Here is a 20372-nt window from a genome sequence, read left to right on the forward strand (position 1 = left end):
TCCTGTATAGCATGCAGGTAATGTTAGTCCTTGAATCCTTTTGGCAATACATCAGAATGTAATAAAGTTTTGCTAAATGAAAGATGTCTGTGTATTTCTTTCATGGATATTTGCAGTCGTTGTAGTTGTGTTGGTGACTAACCCTATTTGGCTCATGCCCATAGAACATATTTGTAATAGTGTATTGGCATATGATCTTGATATGTTATGTTCATATTGTTTGAGGGTGGCAGAATGTGTGATTGCTATGGTCCATGTTATACTCAGATTTGAACACTTCAGATGCTGTATACACACATGTATGCATGTGTGTAAATATATATACATACATGTATGCATGTGTGTAAATATATATATATATATATATATATATATATATATATATATGTATATATATATATGTATATATATATATATATATATATATATTATTGCATATGTTTATATGTACCTCCATAGATGTGTAGATGTTTTTAACCTATCTATATATCTACATATATGTATATCTCTATATATTGACATGTATCTCTCTCTCTCTCTCTCTCTCTCATATATATATATATATATATATATATATATATATATATATATATATATATATATATATATATATATATTTATTTATAGAAATGTACACACACACACACACACATATATATATATATATATATATATATATATATATATATATATATAGCATGCACCTTTCATTGGTACATGGTTGTTTGTCCTATTTCCACACAATCCTCCCTTTTGTGTTTTAACCTGTCTGAATACACAGCTGGCATAGGTACATCTTAGGTAGCTTACTGGTAGGTTACTCTGAGGATGGTGTACATGTTTGCGGGTTCTAATCCTGGAAGTGGTTATTATTTTTACCTCTCAGAGCAGGCACTGGTAGGGAAATGTGATTAATGCACATTTAAGCAGTTGTAAGCAAGTTTGCCTGTGATCTGCTTGATGGTAAGCAAAGGTTACACCTGTGATGCGCTTATCCATTTAACTGTGTTTAAGTGCCGCTTACCATTGCGCAAACCTGTGCAAAACCACTTACAACCTTAAGCAACCTGCATCCAACAGCTCTTATTCTGGCCCTCAAAATAAATTAACAGCCCTTGAACCCGGGACCATGAATACCATAGTCACTGACTTTACCACTAAGGCATCTGAGATATGTACAAATGTTATGGTGTTTAGAATATACATTTTACTACTGGCATTCCTCACTACTGAAAACAAATGTGACAGTCAGTTGGTGTACATATGTATGGTACTTGTTAATGTATATATGTTTTGTGGAATTAAGTGTTGCAATGTGACCTGACAGGGTGTATTATGGATGACAATGGTTCTTGTTTTGTGTCCTTTTTTATTGTCCCCATACTCCATGTATACCTCTCCAGTTCAATTATTGAACATCCAACCCAGGCTCTCCTTGATGCATAACTTCATTACCCATCATTCCTCCCCCACCCCAATCTCAACATAAACAACAACCATCCCTTCTATGGTGAATTACGTTAATATTAATAGTTATAATACCACAGCTGCACGTGTTTTGTGTACACTTCAATTCCTTTGGATTGCTTCTGTTTTGTGAAGCGTGTTCATAGATGTTTTATATATATATATATATATATATATATATATATATATATATATATATATATATATATCTGTAGATGTAACTGTATATATATATATATATATATATATATATATATACACACATAAAGATATATGTGCAGACATCACTGACGTATATATATATATATATATATATATATATATATATATATATATATATATATATATATATATATATATATATATATATATATATATATATATACATATATATATATATATATATATATATATATATATATATATATATATATATAATGTAGACTTGTATATGTTGATTCACAAACTACAGTACATTACAATGTAATGTACATATGTACACAAAGTGACTGTCACATTTGTGGTCAGTACTGTGGAATGCCTATAGTAAAAGGTGTAGTCTAAAGACCATGAAACATGTATACAGCTCAGATTGCTTAGTGGTAAGTCCCATGACTATGGTGTGTATGTCCAGGGTTCAAGACCTGTGATGCTTTAAAAATGTTTTTTACTCCAGAATAAGGCTCATTTAAGCAGTTGTAAGCATGGTTAAAAGTGTTTGTGTGACATTAAAACAGCAGTTAAACATGGTTAAACAAAATTTAAAACGTGTGCGCGCAAACACGGCCACATCTACTAACTACTTAGGATATATACATTTCAGTGAAGTAACATTTCACTATGTGCTTACATAACATTACAATCTCTGTTGACTTTACTCTCTGGCACACATGGGTTTATATGGGTGTTTCAAATGCTTATTATACTAAAGAATACTACCTAAATATGCAAGTTGTGGTTAAGGTATACTTTTTAACATGAAAAACATCTCTGACTTTATTGGGATTTGAACCATGAATGCACGGATACTATGTGAATGCTGTAACCATTACACTATTGACTTTAATGCTGTTTCTGCTTATTTCCTATTTAGATGATTTCTATGCGTAAGCTAGGCTAAGCAAAGGGTGGAGGCGCCCAAACCCACAGAGCTTCACTTACGTTTGAAATCAAAACATAACAAATGAAATGAGAGACTATAAATTAAATTCCTAACTACATTAGGCATAGCCCCTCACTGACACACTTCAACAGAAACCTTGATATGTGAATGGGTAACAGAATATACACCCCTCGGATCATGTGTCCGAGAACAATACAGCCAGGGGGAGTGGCAGCCCCTCCAGTTTTATAGCTACAAGACCCGTTGGGGAAATTGAATGGTGTTGATTTTTCATGTTAACATGCCATTTTTAGAGCACTAAGTGCCCCTTTCACCCTCTGCCACCTCAGTCTTCAACATCTTCCGGCGACTCTACCTGGAATCACTTCATTGCCTATGCTTGACAGAAGCTCAGTTACTTCATCAATGGTGCAGAGAAAGCCAACACACTGTAGCTATGCTTTTAAATGCCCTTGGGCAAATAGCCAACTACCTATCTGTGAACCTCGAAAGTGCAGCCCGTCACAGAAATAATATGTGAATAAACAGAGCTTTCAGATCACAATATACAGTGAAAAATCACCATGTAGTCAGAAAACAGTTAAGTACAGCAAGAACATACAGAACACTGATACTTAATCACTCCAAAAGCCTATCTTGGAAGCTGGAGGACTTGTATAAGTTTAAGGCTTTCTATTGCTTACCAGTAGGTTACCTACAGGAAAGATGAGAAACAAGCACAGATGGGAAACATGCATGCAACAATATGATACCGGCTTGCATGTGTCAGCCTTAGGCTTTCGAATACTGGCTAAGGCTATTGGCGCTCCCATGATGCCTTTTTTAGACAAGTTTCACAGGTGAATCCCACCTCCATAAACAGCACAATAGCAAAATCAATGAGGGTTATGCTACTCAACACCAGGAGTTGTAATCACAAAATGCACGCACTCACAGCACTCCTCAGTATGGACAACGTCAACATCTGTGCAGTAATTGAAACCTGTTTTAAGGCTCCTTAGAGCACACCAGCACTACTGGACTAAAACCCATACCACACATTTCGTCCACAGAACATGGACTGACACAGACATGGAGGGGGTCTACCCATATTCTTCAGGGATACCTACACCTCCAGGTTAGTGGGGCAGCATGATACCTCTGAGATTATCCATGTGCAGCTAACATCAGCCACAACTGCAATGCAGAGTGTGGCCTGCTACAGATCACCTTCCATGACCCAGGAACACTACTCCACCTACCTGGAGACAATGGAAAATATGACAGTCCTACAGAACACCCTGGTATTGGTCGATTTCAACTACCCTACCATTAACTGGGAAACCTACTTGAGTACTCACTTCCAGTCCCAGCGCTTCCTAGAATTTATCACCTCAAATGCCCTGTATCAGATGGTAAACTCCCTAACCATAGGTGGACAGATACTAGAAGTGGTAATCACCAACTTGGGCGACAGGTGCAGCACAGCAGAGGTAAACTGGTCACTGGTTAGATCTGACCATGAAATATTCACTGATGATTTCCACACCCAACCATCTACCCCACCCAAGGTAACCATAGTGAAAACCTTTCCTACAGCTAACTTCACACTACTAAAGACAGAGGTGGGAGGTTTCACAGCCCCCATGGTAAGGGAAAACACTGCTCAAGATACAGAAAGATTTACAAATGCACTCTATATTCACCTACAAGGATGTATGGATCATGCCATCACTGGTAAACCAAGACTCGCTCCTCCAAGACAAGGACACCAGTCTGGTGGACCCCTACAATAAACTGGCTATACAACAGAAGTAGGACAGTAGTCCAGAAAAACAGCAACTCACAAGAAGGGCAGACATCCGTGACCAGTATTAGTAAGAAACTTAGGTCCCTCATGAAATCATCCAAGGCTAACTTCAACAGGAAAATAAGCAAGGATTCGAAAGATAACCACAAAGCCTTCTTTGGCTATGTCAAGGGTCTAAGTGGTAACACACACATTTGCACTATGTCAGTGCAACATAGCACAAAATATACTGAACCTAGTAATATCATCAACATCCATGCAGATACATTCAGTGAAAGCTTCACCCCTAAAGAGCCCACATAAATACCCACAGAGTACAGTATCCCAGGCATCATAGACACACAGGTGGAGATAGTCTTCTCAAATGGCAAAACACAGCATCAATGGAAGCAGATGGTGTCCCAGACTGCGTCTTCCAAACACTACAAGACAAACTAACCCCCCACCTAATTAAGCTTTTCAACCTCAGCCTCTACACAGGCTACATGTCCATACAATGGTGCATAGGCTAAGTTATTCCACTCCACCAAGTTGGAAACACAACTGACTATGGTAACTGCCACCCCATAAGCCTGACTAGCCTGGTCTGCAAAGCTATGGAGCGCATCCTCATGGCACTCATTAACAAAGACATTCGTAACCTCCAAACACGTGACCCAACCCAGGTCAGCTTGGTTGAGTGCAGATTATGCCTACTGAACCTGTTTGATGTCTTACAGACAGTCACCAAGACATTAGATGAGGGGAGAGGTGGTTCACACATACGTAACCTCCAAATACATTCCCCACTCAGGTATTATTGATAAACTCACCAGCCTGTACATGAACCCATACATCACAGGATGGGTTGCCAACAGGCTTACACACAAAACCCACATGGTAAGACTAGCAGCCTTCAGGTCCAACTCTTAACCAGTCACAACTGGTGTCCCACAGGACTGTTTGGCATATACTTCTCAAAGGTACAGGCAAACACAGGTGGACTACGGCAGACCATGTTTGGCAATGACTGCAAACTGGGAGCAATAATTGACAGTCCAGCTGACTCAGACATCCTTCAAAGGGCCTGACAGAGACTGACACAGGGTGTCAAAGTCATGGCCTCAAGCTACTTGCCACAAACTGCATGGTGATTTCATTTGGGAAAAACTAAACACCCACATATTAACTCATAAGTGGCAGCCACCTTAATACAGACGAGGTATTAGGGTATCTGGGGACTAAGGTAGATAGTGATCTCTCCTTTAACAATCATATCTCCAAAGTAGTTAGGATATCCTTCTATGTAGGCCATCTGATTACAAAAGGGTTTGCATCTAGACATACTGAGGTTATAGTGCCCCTTTACTCGTCACTCATCAGTCCCATCATAGAGTATAATGACCCATTTGGGATGTACCGCAAAAGACACTTCCAACAGCTAGAAGATCCACAAATGTACCTTGCCAAGAGGATTACTGGCCTCAAACATATGTCCTATGCAGCCAGACTGAATAAACTCCTGCTTTACTCAGTGGCATCTCGTTTACTCAGAGATGATCTCTGCTGGCCAACAAAGCCATGTCCTGCTCAGGCTTAATGGATATGCTCCACCTATGGGAATCCATGTCACAGTGAGCCACATGCTGTAGTGAGCTAAACCTTGCCACAACAGTAACTAGAACATGCTGTAGGGACAGATTCCTGTCACAGAAACTCCCCATCCTTTGGAAAAACATTCATAATTACATTATACAGATCCCCTCACTAACATTCTTCAAGAGAAACCTTGAAGAGTGGATGGGGAACAGTAGATACACCCCAGGGATCCCACCATTCGATCTGCTCCACAGAGGGGCAGTTAGTTAATCAATGGGGTGGCAAAAGCTGACACATTTTGGCCAGGCTTATGAATGCCCTTGGACAGTTAGCCAAGTACCTACCTATGAACCCATGAACCTATACATACAGTATCAGCACATGCTGATAGCTTAATTTACTGTTCAGGTGTCGACTTACCTTGTGCCAATAGCAGTTGTGTGTGCAATAGTTGAGGGCTGCCTATGTTGGATGTACTCAGTAGACTGCCTATACATGACAATTTACAGGTAGTCTTGTGTGTGTGTGCCATCCATTTTTAATGTGTGTGCAGGTGGAGAAAGGTGTCAGTCCCTAGGTGCCTACACTGTCAGTGTGTGTGCTATATGTTCCCTCCTTGCCAAGGCATGGGCATACTGGGCATGCCTCCATCTGCCTACTGGGGCTGGCTCAGGGTGTTCATGGTCTGAATACCTCTGTGCCTGTGGGGCCCTTGGCAATGTTGGTGGGCTCTGAGGGCCTTTACCATTCTGTCCCTGCTGCAGCTGTTTCCACTGGATCATATTGTGTAGCATGGCACATACTATGAAAATATGGGCACACTTGCCTGGAGAGTACTGCAAGACTCCACCAGATATGTTCAAGCAATGGAACCGTGATTTAAGCATCCTAAACATATGCATTGTGATGATTCTGATTTGTGCATGTGCCTCATTATGGCATTCTTGCATGGGTGTGTGTGCATTTCTGATGGGAGCCATCATCCACGGTTCCAGTGCATAGCCAGCATCCCCCATCAGGTGGCCATTTGGGATGTCCCCCCCCTGGCAAATACCTGCTACAGCTGTAAGGCATGCCAGATGTGGGAGTTGTGATAGCTTCCAGGGCTGCCAGCACACACATCCATGATAATGCCCTGGGCATTGCATACAACCTGGCAGTTGATGGAGGGGTATGCCTTGTGGTTTATATAGCGCCTACCCTGCTCACTGGGTGGTGACTTGATGTGTATGTGCGTGCAGTCTATTGCACCCAATATCTCCAGGTATTCTGCCACATGGTGGAAGTGACACATATTGCTGGCCATCTCCTCCTGCGTTCGGGGGAAGTATATGTGCTCATTGGCATGTGGTAACATGGCATCCAGGAACTGGTGAAGTACCCTGGATGCTGATGCCTATGAGGTCCCCATGATATCCCCAGTTGGCCTTTGAAAGGTACCTTTTGCTAGTATTCTCAGGCTTACACATACCTGGGTCTGAACACTCTTCTCCTCCTCTGGTGCCTGAGGTGGTTGTCAGCATCATCCTCCACACCATCTTCAGTCTCCAACACATGCTGGTGGGTCAAAGCTATGGCAGCCCCTAACATGTACATATTACAAGTTCCCCGTATGTATACACCAATGGTGCAGAGTATATGGGAATACACTAATGTGTGTGAGATGCTTTCACACTTTATACTATTGTGCTATGGATGCTGCTGATGTCATTGGCTGTGCATGAGCAATTCCAGCTGCTGGGTATATTAATTATGGGTTTTACAGTGAGTACTGCAAGTTTGGGGCCTGTAGTGTGGAGTTATGCTTGCCTGCCTTGATTAATCTGTTGCCCTTTAATTCACTTTTAAACCTGGATCCCCTCCCATTGTCAAGCATGCATCCACCTGACAACTTTATTGCTTTGCACTTTCCCTACCCAGTCATGTGTTGCAAAATGTGTTTTGTAGCTGATATAATGCAATTCTGCTTTGTTCTGCTGTGACACTTTACTGTTTTATTTGCAGTACAGCCCCTCCCCTTTCTTGTTCTGCAGGTAGCTGCTTGCAGCCTTGTTAGCTGTTGTCAATGGCCCACTTTAGCTTCCTAGGTGTTAATTAGTCATTTGTACTCCAGTTTCTGTGCTGCAGCATTTCCTTATTTTTTCCTCTATCCTTCCTGTTTCAGCTCCGGTGCGCACTGCGCAAATTCGTTTACCAAGTTTAAGCGCGTTTTAATCTCCATTCACATGCATACTCAATTACCTTGTGTGCTCTCAGCTAAGCAAAGCTATAGCCAGTTCAACACTCCCCTTTCCTGCAGCTTTTTTTAGCTACAGGAAAACCGGATTAGCAGTGCTCCGATCTGCTTACAGCAAAGGTGACACATCCCTCTCTTGATGTCATTGTTATCTCAAGGGCACACCTCGGTGTTATAACGCTACGCTGTGAGGTGCATCCTTACACCAGCGGAGTATCTCTGATTCACTATTACTCCTCTCGTTTGCATGGCATTGCCTACTAATTCCTTGCTATCATGCAAAACACTGTCACAGCCCCTTAGAAACCCTTGCACCATGGTGTGGTGTAACATGCCTGCCATTGACTATTATGGGGAAATCATGATATGTGTTACATTGCAGTTTTATTCTACATTTTTCTATTTTCCTTGCAATCCTGTTAGCTCGCTGCTGCCCTGTGCTTAAACTTCCTGATAGTGCGAAAAATAAAATTAAATGTTCTTTTTATATTTTGTACATTTTTTTATGCCAATAGCTATAGATTTAGCCATTGGCATATATTAACAATATAATATATGTGTTTGGTCAGCTGTCATGGTTCCGATTTTACATTTGCAAAAATGTAAACCATTTTTTTTATGGTTTACATTTCAGCATGCTTACACTATTCCTGCACCACTTCCTGGATCGCTAAATACCTTCATTTGCATGCTACACTGCTGCAAATGGGATAATTAGCATACAGGGGCCGGGAGTTGTGTGGGAGTAGCATACGCAGATAGTGCACATGGAAGCAGCTCATACCTGACTCGCTCACCGGCCATATTTGGTGTTGGAACACCAACGCTAAGCCTGCACCTAGCGCAAGCTTCATGAATCCCGGTGAATGAGTTATCAAGATGAAATGTGATTTTTTTTATTGATTACAGTAATAGGCATAGTAAGAGACTGTTATTGATATTTGTTTTCGGAAGATTTTACATATGTTTCTTTTTAACACTGCGATCGGTAAAGAAGTTTTTTTTTTTTTTTTGTTAAATGTTGACCTTGCAGTGATTAATTAATTCAGTATAACATTTTTTGTAGTGATAGTTTATCTATCAGGACATAAGTATTTACTGGTGAGTTTCCTAAACATACATACTTAATGCATGAATGACCACTAAACAACATTTTTCAATGGATTATTTCTCTCTGAGTCACACCAAGAAATAGACTTCTTTGCTAATCATCTCAAATTTGAAGTACAATATTTCTAAAATTAGATGCATCCTCCATTTTAGGATTCAGGAACTAATGAATTCTTTCCCATCCACCCCCCATTAAGTCAAAAAGTAAAGGCAGACACCTCTTCTGCAGCTCCTAACAGAAGGCTTGTATGTTTCTTGTTTTGTGTGCAAGGGTCCAATGATTTGAAAACAGCCCAAAGGTAATCTTTATCCACCACTGGCCAGATGCATTTTCTTTGGATGTTTTGTTGGTTTCAATGCTGTTTCAATGTATGTGAATTTCAAGGCCAGAGAAGTTTTAATGTCAAGCCTATTTTCATTGTGAGACAATATTGCTTTGTTTACCAGATGATGTCTGTCAGTGCTTCTGCATTGTTGTGCTGTAAAATGTAAAAATAAAATCCAAATAATCATTGTAGAAGTAAAGCAGTATGAATACATTAGTGTTTATGGTAAATGGGGTGAAATAGCCAGGTAATGGGACATTGGAATGGCTGCAGGGGGACTCTGGTGACATATTTTGGTTGTCTGTTCTTCAGTTTGCATTTGAAAGTTGGTATCCCACAATTTCCATTGAAGTGGGTGGGGTTACATAATTATATATGCAAATTAGATGTTAATCAACGTACAGATTTGTACCTATTTTTTCATGGGCCTTGTCGAGGTTTTTGATGTTTCCAGGTTGAGAGGTATGAAGCCCCCCCCAACACACACACACACACACACACACACACACACACACACACACACAGGCCAGAACTGCAGAAAGACAGTCAGGTGGCAACCCTATCAACTAGGTGCACTGATACTGTTCATAAAAGAGATCTTTTATGCTTTGTGTGACATCCTACCAGAGGGGGCTGCATACCGGGTACATGCAGATCCATTGTAAGAGATTACCACTGACTCTGAGTCAGTCCTTGCATCAACAGAGAGTAACCATAATATACAGCTGAATTTACTTTAACATACATTAACTATGTGCCTCGCATTAGGAACATTAAGAAAAGGAAATCAGAAGAACTTAACTGGGTTTAAATGCACACACACACACACACACACACACACACACACATGCTTTTGTACACATTTACTTTATATACATACACATATACAGAAACATACACACATACACACACACATACTATATATATGTGTGTGTGTTTGTGTGTGCAATATGTGTGCATGCAATGAATTATTTATAATAAACAACACGGTATACTTAAGCATTATTAATGTATACATTCTAGCAAATGTTGCTCAGTGATTTACTTGGTCACTGTCACACACTGGCTATGTGTTCCACATGCAATCTTGGTCAATGTCTGTCAGCATTTTTTCTTTGTATTGATAAGTGCATTTAATAATTGTTATTATCTTTGCTTATGTTGTGGCTGAAAAGGGTCCTGGGACCAGTTCACTTTCCTGGTTACTAAAGTATAAATAAATATGAAATAGAAAAAAGGAGGGGGAACATGACAGAAATATTTGAGGAACTAGTAAAGCAGATTTTAGTTCTGCATCATTCATGAGAAAGAAAAATCCTCCCACTGAAGGCATTGGGAAGTAGCAGACAGACTAATTTTAAAGTCCTACTACTTGTCACTTTTAAATGTACAACAAGGATTATTTACTGCAGTGAAAGGTTTCACGCCTCAACATTCGAGTATGGGGGAGGGTTTATCAAGTTTGTTAGGTCTATAAAAGACTCCTCTTACAAAAAAACTGTTTTTTATCTGCTTTCTTTTGCTGTAAGTAGCTAACAGCTATTTTAGCATAGAACAAGCTCTGACAGACAGATAAATGAGGCTCAGTCAGGTAAACAGAGAAACAGCTCTTTTAAAGAAGGTATGTTTAGATGACAGTGCTTCACAGTCCTGCCATTATATTTTAATGGCATGAGAAAACAGCACCACTTCCTTATGTCTGGCATGAATCATATAAGGATGACTTGAAATGTATTCTGGGAAGAAGGAAGGAAAGCAAGAAAATAAGATCACGTTACCAAGTCAGGTCCCATCATCCACCATTTTGAAAGAAACACATTAAAATTGTAAAAGAAGCACTTGAAGTAATTTTGAGGCATTAAAATAGCTCAAAAACAAAGATACAATGAAAAAAATGTGAGTTTTGAGTTCTAAGGTGGAGTTTTCCTTTAAAGTTTTCTATTTTTCATCTTTTTCTTAAATTGCATTTTGTTTAAGTACTTTATGTTCTTTGTGGAGTTTCAAGAGGTCTTGGATAGGGTCAGTTAGAAAAGAATTATTTTGCAGACAGTGAAGAGTGTCCAGCTAATTGGTAGGATGAGCTGATATTTAGTGGCATCTTTATTTAGCTGTAGTGCTTGTTTGACTTATTGTTCTCTGCCTGACTATTGCTGATTTCTGTCTGCATTTGATTTTTTCCTCACATCCACCCTGCTGCTATTGTACTTTTAAACTCTGTGGCTTTTGAGTTGCCCACTCCTACTATAACTCTGATTTGGACACTCTTCCTAGTCCCATCTCATCAGCTCATTCTACTGAGCACTAAGAGATCAGCTGGGAATGCCACCCCCCTTAGTCTATTAAACTTGAATCATCATCTGTTTTCCCCCTTTCCACATAGTAACAAATGCACTTTAATAAGCTGCTTTTATTGTATCTGAGCTTCTTCCTACTTTATTTAGCTTTTTGCTGCATGTTCTTAAAGTGTTCAGTTGCATTTAGTCTGCTGCATTTAACACTTCTTGTTAGTAGCCTGATTATATTGTAGCTGTTATTCTAAGCCTCGTAATATTGACTTAAGCACTTGGGCTTCAAACTAGTTATTTTACATTAGGAAGGTTTGTTGTCAACTCTGTTGTGGTAGAAGAAGTAGCTTACACCCTTCTGAGTTGAGAATTGCTGGTTTAAGGCTTATTGTGTCTGTTATTCTAATAGTGTCTTACTTCTGGTTTAAGCATTTGGACTACAGACCAGTTATTTTACATTAAGAAGGTTTGTGGTCTGCAATCTTGTGGGAGAAGAGGCTAGCCTCCTTCGTTCTGAGCTGGGAATTGCTGGTGAAGGCTTATTGTGCTTGTTATTCTAAAGTATCCTTGTTCTGATTCAAGTACTTGGGCTCCAAACCAGTTATTTTTCATTATGAAAGTTTGTGGCATGCACTCCTGTGGCATTACTAGTGGAGTCCCACAGGGCTCAGTACTGGGTCTACTCCTTTTGGCATCTATTTCTCTGAAATGGAAGCAAATACTGAAGGTTTATGGCTGACCAAGTTTGCAGATGTTTGGAAGCTGGGAGTTATCATCAACTCCACTGCAGACACTAGCATTCTTTAAGGAGGTCTCTCTCTGACTACCAAATGGTACCAAGGCCATGACCTTAAATTCAATGCTAAGAGATGCATAATTGTATTCTTTTTGAAGTCAATCCCCCTGGCTAATTACACTGTTGATAATATACCCCTGAGTCAACCCAGTAGTCAGGGATTTGGGTACACACATACACAGTAGCCTTACCTTTGACCACCATGTGGCCACAGTGGTAAAGAAATCCCTTTATGTTGCACAACTTGCAAATAAGGCCAGGGTATATAGGTCCAAAGAGCTCATTATTCCACTGTACTCTCCCCTTATCAAACCAAACAGAGAGTACAATGCTCCCTTTGGTATGTGCCTGACCAGACATATGCAGCAAGTAGAGCAACCTTGTATGTGCCTTACAAAAAGAATACAAAGCATAACAAAACTGCCTTATGCCAAGCACCTTAAAGTTATTTCCCTCATTCCATTCATCTATAGATTGTTGAGGGGTGATCTGTGCCTGGCTTACAAGGCATCCACAAACCCCACACTTATGAATATCCTACATATTTGTAAGACAAAGTGTTCCAGAAACACTAGGTCTAGGAACCTGAATTCTGTCTGTGACTTAAACAGAACATGCTCAAGAGACAGATATGTGTCACAGAGACCACCCCTCCTATGTAACAGGGTTCCTACGTGTCACAGAGACCACCCCTCCTATGTAACAGGGTTCCTATGCATGAGAGGTTGAGTTTGTCTATTACCCAGTTTAACTGCAACCTAGAACAGTGGATAGGGAATACGAAATTTACACCAGGCCTGGGTCCCATTCCCTTATAGACACATATATTTTATAAATGCCTGGCTCACAATGTCCTATTTGAATATAGGACATCATTATTCTTTCAGTAAAACTTGGGTATGTTATGAAAGTTTCCCCAGGTCATTAACCTAGTAACAATCTATGAATCTATGTTATGAGAGAAATTGCTGGCAGCTAATATGAGGTGCATGCTGTAGTCTATCTTTGAATGTTGGGTACAAAGTTTTATTACATAAGTAATTGTTGGCTTTGCCTTACCCATTTGTGTGGTGTTAAGCACTGAGTAAATGAGGTTCTCTGCTTAAGGAAAACAGTGAAAATTTTAATGTAGTACACTTTTACACAAACATGTTCAGCAGCAATGTGTGGCCATCAGCACTCTCGACAATACTGACTGTGGAAAATACACCAGCTGCCTGGTGTTCTCTGTGGCATGAGGTGTAAGAGCAGTGAGATTCTGATCAGAGCATAAGTGAGTTATGGTTCACATCCAGAAGTTTTTTTTTAATGGTGTCAGAATGCTGTTAGCTATGTACATGTGATCAGGACTGCAAATGTGACTATAACTGACTACATTAAAGAATGTGTCTTCTCCAAATTCTATCAGTAATGCCTATCTCAGTACACTTCCACAACCACTAGCTGTTTTGCAGGTCTCATGACAAATAACAAGTTAACTGTGTATACAGTTTGCTACAAATGACAAGTGGGGGTTACATTTTCTGAAATAATTATTATGACTTAGCATATATGCTAACTATGTGTGTAGGGCTGGATATCCTAAAACTGTGTGCAGTATGCTTCTTCACAGTAAGATCAGTTTCCACATCATATTAGATGAACATGTCAGCCATTATCCTACTAAAGATGCTACTGTATATTCTGATAAGACACAGGAGGTTAAGACAGACACAGGGCTGTACAGGATGTAGCAGGTACCGTCCTGGAACATTCATGAGCATCCCAATGGTGTGTTGGTATGACATGTCTTCTCAATCAGAATATGTCTTGCTCTGTAGCATAAATGGCATGAGATAAAGATAGAAGAGATATAGAGTGACAGTAACTAATAGATTCATATACATCTGTCTGAAGAAGATGTGGGCGTCAACAATATAATGGTGCCATGTGGGAACTGATTATTGACAATGATATCAATTGTGGCCCACCTTACAGTTTACTTGATAGACAGACGTATAATACTTATGTGGGAGAAGGGCAGACAGATGAATAAGCAACCAATATGCAGGAAAGAGACCTATGAAAATAGTCCTTAAGAGCATCCCTTGGTGCTGCGTTATAAGCCTTGACAAGATGCAAACATACATTTATTCATCTTATTATCACCTGAACATGACATAAAGGAAATCCTTCAGCAGATTTTGAAACCTTCCACTCTACAGGAGCACTGATAGCCTATTGACTCAAGGTAACATGTTGGTATTATCCATCAGCAGAGTCATGACAGCATGCAGAAACCATGAGATGACCTTTAGCCATCCATCAGTCTAATAGATACACACACATGCAGGGGGTGGGAGTGAAGGGGTGAATGCAAGGTGAGATGGAAATGCACACATAACAATGTTTGGTGTAGTGGAAAAATTCAGACATGTTTTTGGTGTGTTCTCATTATTAACCTGCCTTGCTCTATAGTATGAAATGACTGATATAGGGATAAAGAAGGTTAGGTGAGGGATAACAGTCTCAGGACCATCAGAACAAGGTTGAATAAATAGTTCATATCTCCATGAGAACTCATAACTGTGACAAATGTTAAGATGTGGGTGATTAAACATATCATAGACATATATCATCACAATAAGAAATTATATGAGATGCATCTGGAATTGAACCCTTGATGCTATGGGCAAAATAATCTTCAGTCAAGTTTTATATCAACACTCAGCATAACATAGGAAGTTGTTCTTTGTTACATCTAGCAGTCTAAGAACTGTCATTAACTATTTAAAACTACTGTCTTTAGTCTGCTTTATCTCTGTGTTCCTCTATCTCAGCAAATGTAAACAGAATTAAGCAGAGATAACTGGACTAGTCCAACTGATGGCAAAAACTGATCAGATTTTGCTATAGGATATGAATGGCCATTCAGCTTCACTTGACATTGATTTGTGATGCCATAATCTGCGCAAATGCAGAGGACAAAAAGTGAAGGTTTTTTATGTGATATTTCTCTCCATGTGTGTTGTGTGTGTGTTTCTATTTTTTTACCAGATTAAACTTGTGAAAACTGGGTTGACAGGAAAATGTTGAAATGGGGAGGCAAGCAGAAGGATGAACAAACAGGAAACAATGCAGGCATTTACAGGAGAAGATTGGGAGAGAACCAGAGATATCCACTTCTTCACCACAGTAATTGTCACAGGTAGACAAAAAAATTGATGAGTTTTGAATGTCATCATGACATGGATGGATGGCAACAATGTAATAATGCTGTATAACCAATTGGACCAAATCAAGGGTGCTAGAGGACCCCTATGCAAAGTGGAGAGCTATGTATGGAACAATTTCTTTTTGTGGGACAGATGCCTATTTTTTGTTTCAAAAAGAGAAGAATGTTGGGGATGGGACCTAGGAATGTAAGAGACAGGTAGGTAGGGTATGTGAGGAAGCAGGTGCAGACAAACAGGGCATAAAAGACAAACACAGGGATGGTTATGAATACAAAAAGGCTGGGGGGGTCACCCTGATTGGGCATAGGTAGGGGCCATAGAGGCACATGCCTGTCAAACATAGGAACAGTGAGAATCTAGTCCTCACCTTCAGAACTGTCTTCACTGTCCCCTTTTTCAGTTGCCTGTGAGACTGCTTGACATGGGAGTCTTTTGATTTTAGGAGCACTGGATGATTTGGGCTCCAAGCCAATTCTGTATCAAATTCCCCACCTTCCCCATCAGCTCCTGGTGGGTGATATAATTAAAACCTCCACCAGTACTCCTGGGGGGTACCAACACCACCAGCTGGGACACTGCTTCCTGTCGAGGAAGGACCAAGTAGGGCAGGAGATGTGGAGGCAGTACTGCAATGTTGCATTCCAGAGGAGCTAGGTGATGGTGTGGCAGACAGTGGAGGGTTGGCAGGCCAAGAAACAGTGGTTGGACAACATCCCTCTGCTTAAATGCATTTTTTTGTTGGCAGAAAGGTATAATATTAAAACAGTGTGATTCCAGGTAACCAAAAAACAAAAAAAAAATAAACAAATAAAGAGAGGTAGTTAAGGGGTGTGGTGAGACAAAAAAGACAAGAGATTATTTAAACCATGATATGTCACATTCATTCTTTATTACAATAAATAACTATTATTATCTGAGCTATACAGCTTTCACACTACCAAAAATTATTGTGAATTGTTACAAGCAATCCTTGGAATATGCACATATTCTATAGATGATTTCAAAGATATTACAGAGTAAGTTAACAACATGGCATTAAAGCCAATATTGCTGCTTTTCAACTGTAATGTGAATCTATAGTTAGTTGTGGGCACTGAATCCACATAATCTGAATACACTACTACACATTCCTAATACAATCACCAGCAGCTATAAAAGAAAGTATGCATGTTGGCTGATACAGTTAAGGTGTGCATGCTGAAGTTGCTACTGATCTATGGACCAACAATAAATAATAAAAAAAGTTTCAGTTGTGCTTCCTCTCTGAGTCGCATCTGTCTCCTGATATGTGCTTCCCTTTTCACTGTAATTTCCTCTGCAGCTTTAAAATACAGAATGAGAGAAGAAGAAGAGACATGAAAGCAATATGCATACCAGTCTGGGCTATCTGCACCATTTAATATCATTTCAAGTTGCTTGATCTGTCAACTTACATAACTGGGGGTGTTAGCAGTTCTAAACTCATTCAGCTACTAGTCGAGATGTGCCTGCTTGTCTCTCTTAAGGGCACTGTAGTGGTGCCTGCACTGCTCCCCAGTGTGTCGCATGCCATTCGCGCTGGAGACAGCCTTGCCTAGGGTGTTCCAAGTCTCAGCCTTGTACTGAGACCCAGTATAGTCACCCTGCAGCAGCTTCTGGCTGTAGCACTTGATAAAGAGTGCAACAAAGATTTTGGACTCCTCTATACCCCACCTGTCTGCCCTAGATTTTGCACAATCATCCCCATCACCTTCCATGTCTGCAGAGGTCCTCCAACCACCGCAGTAACAATTTCCCACCAAATTGTGATTTCACATTTTAAGACCAGTCCATAAACATGCACAACCATGCCAACCACATTTGAGCAATGGTAAGCAAAGAGAAACATTGTCAAAGAAAGAAGAAGACACTTTATGAAACAGCAATGATGATATGAAACTTGTCAGTGATCTTTGGTATGTGTGATGCTCTACCTGGTCACACTTTGTCTGATAATACCTCTCAGCCTGGAATCATCAAAAATCTGGACAAAGGCCCATGAAAAGTAGGTACCACTGGACAAAAATCTGTACACTGATTAACATAAAACTTGCATACATAATTACGTAACTCAACCCACTGTAGTAGAATTGTGAGGTACCAATTTTTAAATGCAAAGCTTTGCACCTGCTGCTTTCTGCTTGCTGAATTCCTTTTTCTGCTCAGTAGTTAAAAAACAAATGCCTTTGCATCTCACTACTATAAGATTTAGAGTGTATTTAAGTTGATAGTCTAAGCTCCTAAGAATCATTTGTAGTGGGAATATCCTGCAGCAAGCCTAAGTATAGTTATATGCCACCCCACTTCGGATGCTGTGCATCTTAAATGATAGTGTACAGAGTGAAGTGAGGAGGGAAGGAGCAATGTGACATGTTTTTAGGAAGCTGGTTTGCAGTGGGGCACAGTACAGCACTGCCTGCATGCCCCCTTGGGTAGGGTACCGTATTGCGTCATGGATTATCTTTTCTTTTTTTTCTTTTTTTTTTTTATTGTCTGTTTGCTTAGAGAAAAGGCCATGTTTTGGTTTTACACACAGCACAAGGCCTGCATCAATGTCAAAAGTGGCATGACATTAGATGTAGAGTAAACAAGAATTAGTGTGGGGCACAACTTCTTATATAATATGAGGTGTTTCAAGATTTTTGATGTTAGCCTTTCTCCCAATGTTACAATACCAGTGAATTTCTGGGGAGAGTTTGCCTTGAACCCACTGAAAAACACTTCCCAAAACCTGTCACTCATATTATCATTATAGTGTTCATACCTTTTGACCTCTTAACGCAAAAAATCTGGTCTGTGATGGGAATGGACCCCATTCTGAAGTCAAAGTATGATTAAAGTGAATGAAATTAGTATTGTTTCAGTCTGTTTGCCAGAAGTGCTTTTTGCAGCACCTGCAATGTGCATAGCAATGATTCTTTCTGCAATTCATATGGAGTTACATGTATCAGTAACATATCTAAGTACGATTGTAAATTCTTTTTTATAATACCTGCTGCTCCTACTACGATTGGAACTGTCTGGTATAGTTCTGCATTGCTCTCATTTCTGCAACTCTTGGTGTGGTCTCTTCACTTTTTCAAAAAGCAAAAAAATAAAATTGACACAAACTATGTTAGAAAATAAATGCCAAACAGAACAAGTGTCATTATGAAACTACTTGCAAACTATTCAGAGCTTGCAGACCAAATTAAATTAAAGGGACTCATAAGTGGGTGTACCGACCTGTTAGGTTTTTACCTTCTCTGATTAGATGTACTTTAATATATGGGAAGAGCTCAAAAATAATGATTACATACACACTTCTCAACTTCTCAGCACAAGAAAGCCAAAAAAGATGTGGGGACAAAGCCCCCAAATAGAGACAGGTTTTAAGTATTGCCATTATAAACTTTGAAAGTTGCTAGAATAACAGGTTTTGCTTTGATCTGTTTTTTTTCTGGATGATATGAAGCCTAAAATTCAAACATCTGTCGTTATTTAGTAATTTCAGTTCTTTAAACAGAAAACCACAGATTTTATGAGAAATAGACCAAAAAAATAAAAGGCAAACATTTGGACATTCTACAAAACTCTGGACAGTTGAGAGAGCTATGGCAAGCATGTAAATATCACACAAAAGTACCCTTAACTACTTCTAAAAAAAAAAAAAAAAAAAAAAAGTGTACAGGCCGCAACAGATTGTAAAATAATCTCCAATTCCTGTGCTGCAGCTTCTATTACGCTGGTGTTCTTTTTTTACTTACCTGAAGGATGATGTAAATTTTCTCATCCTGCAGATACGCTGGATGGAATACCAGACTCTGCAGAACATAAATTGTATTGTGCACAGCTCTGCTCCATTTACTGCTGCTGGTAATCCTGGTGTTCCAATTGACAGAGTCTCTGCCTTCTGACAGAGTTGTCCAGCAAGTAGGCTGCCTCATGAAGCTGATGTCATCACCCATGCCACTGCCCATTGATGACATTGCAGGATATGCTGGCGATGCATGGTGACATAAGCCATAAATTTAAAGTTGTAAATAGAAAAATAAAATAAAAAAAAAAAAACAGAAGTTGAGCGGACCACTTGGGAATTTGTGGCACCCCATTACTTTTCCCTCAAAACCGGTAAATACTGAGGAATTTGGTATGGTTGAGAGGTATGTGTCCGATGGTGAACACCGAAATGCTCAGTGGCTTGACTTTTAAGCCATGACTTTGGAGGGATCAATGGGATGATGTGGCACATACTTTGTTGGGACTTACACACTGTTAAAAGTAATTTGTACAATGTGGGATTCAAACCTATGTAAAAGTGAATGCATAAAGTTCTACAACACTGATTGCTCCTCATTGCCCCTAAAGAAGTGGGTGTCAACTGTGGTCATTAAAGATATAAAGCTTAAAGACTGACTGGTGCTACACTTCAGTTAAGAATGTATGTCCA

This window comes from Protopterus annectens, chromosome 7.part0 (assembly GCF_019279795.1).
Source record: "Protopterus annectens isolate FY-2018-M chromosome 7.part0, PAN1.0, whole genome shotgun sequence".
Classification (NCBI taxonomy): Eukaryota; Metazoa; Chordata; order Ceratodontiformes; family Protopteridae; genus Protopterus; species Protopterus annectens.